Raw genomic sequence first — 7,168 nt, 5'->3', positions numbered from 1 at the left:
GCCGTGACCGGCGGTGTTTAGAAAAGAAAGGGCTAGCGGTTGCGCCTAAACAGATTCCGTATAGTCAGTATAGTCAAGAATATTTCGAGAAGGACGTATCCGAAAATTTTGCGGTTTGCACCTTTCGATTCCTTGCTATGTAGACCTTTCCAACCATACCAAGTTTGCCGGGCCGGAACTTAAAGTCTAAGCTACAGTCGCGCCATTAAGTCACCCCCTACCCGGTGCCATGCCGTGACCGGCGGTGTTTAGAAAAGAAAGGGCTAGCGGTTGCGCCTAAACAGATTCCGTATAGTCTGAAATATTTCGAGAAGGAAGTATCCGAGAATTTTGCGGTTTGCACCTTTCGATTCCGTGCTATGCAACCTTTCCAACCATACCAAGTTTGCCGGGCCGGAACTTAAAGTCTAAGCTACAGTCGCGCCATTAAGTCAAGCCCTACCCGGTGCCGTGACCGGCGATGTTAAGAAGAAGGGGCTAGCGCAAGTGCTAGCGGTTGCGCCTAAACAGAGCCCGTATAGTGAAGAATATCTCGAGAAGGAAGTATCCGAATATTTTGCGGTTTGCACCTTTCGATTCCTTGCTATGCAACCTTTCCAACCATACCAAGTTTGCCGGGCCGGAACTTAAAGTCTAAGCTACAGTCGCGCCATTAAGTCACCTCCTACCCGGTGCCGTGACCGTCGGTGTTTAGAAGAAGGGGCTAGTGGTTGCGCCTAAACAGAGCCCGTATAGTCAAGAATATCTCGAGAAGGAAGTATTCGAATATTTTGCGGTTTGCACCTTTCGATTCCTTGCTATGTAACCTTTCCAACCATACCAAGTTTGCCGGGCCGGAACTTAAAGTCTAAGCTACAGTCGCGCCATTAAGTCACCCCCTACCCGGTGCCATGTCGTGACCGGCGGTGTTTAGAAGAAGGGGCTAGCGGTTGCGCCTAAACAGAGCCCGTATAGTCAAGAATATCTCGAGAAGGAAGTATCCGAGAATTTTGCAGTTTGCACCTTTCGATTCCTTGCTATACAACCTTTCCAACCATATTAAGTTTGCCGGGTCGGAACTTAAAGTCGATGCTACAGTCGCGCCATTAAGTCACCCCCTACCCGGTGCCGTGACCGGCGGTGTTAAGAAGAAGGGGCTAGCGCAAGTGCTAGCGGTTGCGCCTAAACAAAGCCCGTATAGTGAAGAATATCTCGAGAAGGAAGTATTCGAATATTTTGCGGTTTGCACCTTTCGATTCCTTGCTATGTAACCTTTCCAACCATACCAAGTTTGCCGGGCCGGAACTTAAAGTCTAAGCTACAGTCGCGCCATTAAGTCACCCCCTACCCGGTGCCATGTCGTGACCGGCGGTGTTTAGAAGAAGGGGCTAGCGGCTGCGCCTAAACAGAGCCCGTATAGTCAAGAATATCTCGAGAAGGAAGTATCCGAAAATTTTGCGATTTGCACCTTTTGATTCCTTGTTGTGTAACCTTTCCAACCATACCAAGTTTGCCGGGTCGGAACTTAAAGTCTAAGCTACAGTCGCGCCATTAAGTCACCCCCTACCCGGTGCCGTGACCGTCGGTGTTTAGAAGAAGGGGCTAGTGGTTGCGCCTAAACAGAGCCCGTATAGTCAAGAATATCTCGAGAAGGAAGTATCCGAAAATTTTGCGGTTTTCACCTTTCGATTCCTTGCTATGCAACCTTTCCAACCATACCAAGTTTGCCGGGCCGGAACTTAAAGTCTAAACTACAGTCGCGCCATTAAGTCACCCCCTACCCGGTGCCGTGACCGGCTGTGTTTAAAAGAAGGGGCTAGCGGTTGCACCTAAACAGAGCCCGTATAGTCAAGAATATCTCGAGAAGGAAGTATCCGAATATTTTGCGGTTTGCACCTTTCGATTCCTAGCTATGCAACCTTTCCAACCATACCAAGTTTGCCGGGCCGGAACTTAAAGTCTAAGCTACAGTCGCGCCATTAAGTCACCTCCTACCCGGTGCCATGCCGTGACCGGCGGTGTTTAGAAGAAGGGGCTAGCGGTTGCGCCTAAACAGAGACCGTATAGTCAAGAATATCTCGAGAAGAAAGTATTCGAAAATTTTGCGGTTTGCACCTTTCGATTCCTTGCTATGTAACCTTTCCAACCATACCAAGTTTGCCGGGCCGGAACTTAAAGTCTAAGCTACAGTCGCGCCATTAAGTCACCCCCTACCCGGTGCCGTGACCGTCGGTGTTTAGAAGAAGGGGCTAGTGGTTGCGCCTAAACAGATTCCGTATAGTCAAGAATATCTCGAGAAGGAAGTATCCGAATATTTTGCGGTTTGCCCGGTGAGGCAAGGACATTTGTGACCGCAAGATAACATCAATGAAGACTCACATAATACGGTATGTCAATGAAAAACATGATGTGTTGACCTCTGAAGACATGAAAGAAGTGTGGAGGGTCCCATGGAGGCATAGAGGACTATAGAATTGCGGTGGCACAAACAGATGAAGCAAGCTAAGAGCAGTGCATGGCAAAAATGGGAAGATGTCAAGTAATAGAACAATTCTTGTTTGCAACTGATTGAGACATACTAGTACGAGTCTGGAGAGCATTTGGTGTTGGGGTTGGAGAAGTAGTGAACTTTGTCACAGTGCCACAAATACATGACCTTCCAACCCTGACACAGCAACGTTTGGTACCCCACAGTCACAAACGAGTCACATCACAACATCGGCAGTTGGTCAAAGTCAGCGTTGTTCTGCTGCCCTGAGCCAGGATATGTGACAGCCTTCAGCTCAGCCAACAAGCTAGAAGACGTTGGAGAACACTTTAAAGAACTAGAGCGGGAGTCCAACGTTACATACATTGTACAACAGAATACACAAGCAGTGGGCTCGAGCTGTGACTGGAATAGCTCATGGCTAGGGGTGGGTAACAATGGTCCATTTTGCTGAAAAAAAATCTGTATTGTGTACCATTCGACTCCCACTGGTGTTGTAAAAATCCTACATGGGTAACTACCTTTGACTGTAAAAGTTGGTAAAATTACTATAGAGTGTACTCTGCTTCGCTCTTTTTTATTTGCCTTGGCCGATAACCCCGAAAACGTGTGAATGCCTGATCATGTAATCAGTTCATTTTCCAATTGGTCCAACATCCGGCTCACCGAATTTTTTCAGGTCCGGTTTTCCTGGACCGGTTCAATGAGAAAAACCGGTTTTGTACCGGTACCCAGCCCTACTCAAGGCCCTGGCCTAGCCTCACAGTCACAAGGAGAAGAATCCGGATTGGGCGTCCTACCAAGTTGTCAATGAAGGCTGGGCAATCCGGACTAGGAAAGGCTGCCAACGGATGTCAGACAAGATGAAAACTTAGGCCTATCTGACTGACATTTTCAATCGGGGGGCTACGTCTGGGCAGAAAGCTGGTGTTTGCAATTGGCCCACGAGATGTGCACAGCACGTTAGGGAATCTGATGACAAGCGGTTGTTCCAGCCCAGCGAGTGGCACACAGCCAAGCAGATTACAAGCTATTACAAACTTTCAGCAGCACAAAGACAGCAAGAAAGCACAGAATTTCTGGTCACCGACATGGAAGCGATAGATGAGGAAAGCGAGTGGCAGGCGCCGCAAAAGACAGTGTATACTTTAATTCTAAGAATTGGCTACAGTCATCCTGTCATGTTGTCATGTCTGAAGACATAAACTTGTGCAAACTCAGGCTAAAACAAAAGGTCTCAAATCAATAAAGCTAAAGCAACTGAAGTGCATAATCAGATCACTTACATCTTCCTATTACAGGTTCTACTCTTTCATACAGGCATTAGAGAACATCCTATCCACATGTACATGTGCAAGTTGATTTTTTTTGTAATTTGACAAAGTTTTGAAACATGATTTTTACAACTGTATAGAAACTCTGTACCAAACATGTGAATTATTAGGCCTAGCCACAATCGTAATCTCTTACCCTTTGGAGGTAAAAAATTACATCAGACCCAGCTTATTGTACCAGTCCAAGAAAACTGAAAGTGTGCATTTGTGAATATACATTTCAACAGTGCGTTTTAAGTATTTTGCAGACAGTATGCTCCATTGTAATAGGGTTCTATATGTAGGTTTCTCATAGACTTAATGTTTTTAGTCTGTCCTAATGGTGATGAATAAATGAACAGTCAGGCATACTAACAAACCATTGGTATACTTTTACATATCGTATTTTGTTAATAGCTAAAATTCTTTGTCAGGGTCATGTTTCTATGTTGAAAATTGTCTAGATCTATCATAGTATGCGGTCACTCATGTGGCCTGCAGGGCAGTAAATAGTATGTGGAGTATAGAGATAACCCCCATGTAGATCATTTTTCATTATGTATCACATAGGGAAAGCAGACTTTGTAAGGGATTAATTGACGTCTTAGAGATACTGAGATGTGTAAAAGCAGCTTAATTCCATTTCACACATCCTGATATGCCCAATACAGAGCCCAAATGAATAGCAGTAAATAGTTAAAGCTTTGTTTGACAGTTAAGAATTGTTCCTATACAGAAACACAAATAAATGACATAACTTACCCCATATTGAGCACTTACAGAGCAACAAATCCGGGTAAAACCAGTATATTTCATTTTCAAGTAGCCGTATATCCCCCATACAGAGCCCCAATAATTACTTGCAATTAGTTGAAGCATTTTCGACAATTAAGCAGTGATCCTACACAGGGACACCAAAAAGTTGCTGTCCATTACCCCGTAGTGAGCAGTTATTGCCTGTTTTGACATAGTCAAAAACCTGGAAAATCCCCATAAAGACCCCCCGCTCACGGCTCGTAGTATACATGGCCCAATTAAACGACGCTTGATTTTCAATTAGTAGATATTCCTCTCTACAGTAAAGGTAAAATCATTCATTTAAATTGCTGGGTGTCGGAGAACAAGCCAACTGAAAGATCACAGAAATTCAGAGAGTTGAAAATTGTGTTTTCATTGGTTCTGGTAACCCCCTGTAACACCCTCTCAAATTTCAATACTTCATCTTCAAATTTTTATCAGTAAAACTCAAGAACACATGGAATATGGGAATATAAAACTTTTTGTCATATCTTAATCAGAAGTATCAGAATAGCCATCGCAATTTCAGTAATTTTCAGTTACCAAAAGTTTGATTTTGGAGGGTCTCAGAGGGGGGCCCCAGAACGCCATAACGAAAAATAGCTGGAGGGTTTTAATCATATGGCTGTTCATAGTTCCCCATACCTATCCCACATAAAAAGTTTGAGTTGATTTGGCCTACCCCCATCTTCCGACCTCTGCCTGGTTTTCTCCCGCAATGACTCTTAAATCCCTTTCAAGTCTTTCTGACATGTCCAGCTCTACAGTGGGCTCCTTTGAGGGGCTGGGTTTGAAGACTCTTTTTCAGTATATAGAAACCGATTACATGCATATTTACATGATTGTCCTGGATGTGGGCGGTCTTTATGACCAAACGTACATGAATTGCTTCCATCTCTGGCTCCTGATGTTTGGCTTCATATTTCTTTGAGTCTGTGGCTAGGCTGCAGCCAGCAAGCGCCTTGACAGGCGTAGGACTATTGGGGGCCAAGTGTTGCAAAATTAAACGTATACATAGAACGAATTTTCTCTCACACAGAAGGGTTGAAAAAGGTCTCACACACAGACAGATTTTTCTCTCTCACACAACAGTGGAAAAAGGTCGCACACATTGACAGATTTTTCTCTCTCACACAACCGTTAGAAAAGGTCGCACACATCGACAGATTTTTCTCTCCCACTCCAAAGTTGAAAAACTTCGCACACAGTCACAGATTTTCAAAAGGTGATTTTTTTACCATGTGTTGTCCTATATCATTCTTCACAAATGTTATAAATGCAAGCATATACAGACGGTTTCTCGGTTCAACATGTACTTTATTCTTCAATATAGAGGCTATTATATTGTTTTAGTGAATACCGTGACCGGTATTCAAATCCATTTCTATTTCAGCATTAATGATACAATGGCCAGCATGAATTTGACTTTTGACCTGTTATATAGCTTATATGATTTGCCTTTTTCCCATAGAGACATGTATTTGAAATATACCGTAGCTTGAATGTCCCATAGATTCATAGAATGTACGCACACATGTCATATAAGTTGTCCTTCACCGACTCAAACTTGCACGCTCGATATCTTTCTAAGATACTAAGATTTCCGATCGTTCGTGCAGTCATACATAATATCTGTAAAAACAAATATTATCCAAAAACTGAGGCTGAATTTTTTTTCACATACACAGCAAGAAGTTTCTGCAAGTCAGTCACCCATGGTAAGAAAGCTTAAGGTGGAAAAAAATCCGTCCCTGAAGAGAACTGTTTAAAAGATCCTTGTTCGGATGTATATGTACGACGACTTTAAAGTTTTGGGGGTTGATTGCATTCTTCACATAGTGCAGACACCACGAGAATATGTCGCGTCAACAAATGTGCAATTTTTTGTCTCAAACAATTGCAGAAATCAACTCTCAAACACATATCGAATTATTCCTTCCAAAGACAAACTATTCTTTGATACTGCAGACATTTTTATTCCGACACACAAACACTAGAATTCTCTCTCACACACAGCACAAAAAGTTCTCTCACTTCGCGAGGCTTTCCCTGCCAACCCGGCTGTAGGAGTGAGCGATTTTTTCGTCTGAGTGAGAGCGAAATTTGGTCGGTGTGAGAGCGCTTTCGGAGTAGTGGAAGAATAACTTTCTTGAGTTTTCTGAACTTCCAAATGGCAATGAACAGTGTTATTTTCTTCAGTTTCCAATAATAAACCATTTTAACAATGACATTCTGTTATGTTATAGACATTTCCTCGACAATCACTTTATTCCGACACACAACGCAGAAATTCTCTCTCACCCACAGAACAAAAAGTTCTTTCACCTCGGGGGCTTTCCCCGCCAACCCGGCTGTAGGAGTGAGCGATTTATTTTGGTCTGAGTGAGAGCGAAATTTGGTCGATGTGAGAGCGCCTTTGGAGTAGTGGAAGAATAACTTGCTTGAGTTTTCTTATCTTCTTAAAGGCAATGAACAGCGCCATTTTCTTCAGTTTCCAATAATAAACCTTTTCAAAAATGACATTCTGTTATATTATAGACATTTTTTCGACAATCATATCATTCCGACACACAACGCAGAATTTCTCTCT

Source organism: Branchiostoma floridae, chromosome 1, assembly GCF_000003815.2.
Source record: "Branchiostoma floridae strain S238N-H82 chromosome 1, Bfl_VNyyK, whole genome shotgun sequence".
NCBI classification, from domain to species: domain Eukaryota; kingdom Metazoa; phylum Chordata; class Leptocardii; order Amphioxiformes; family Branchiostomatidae; genus Branchiostoma; species Branchiostoma floridae.
The sequence above is the reverse complement of the archived record's forward strand: the minus strand, read 5'-3'. Positions refer to the sequence as shown.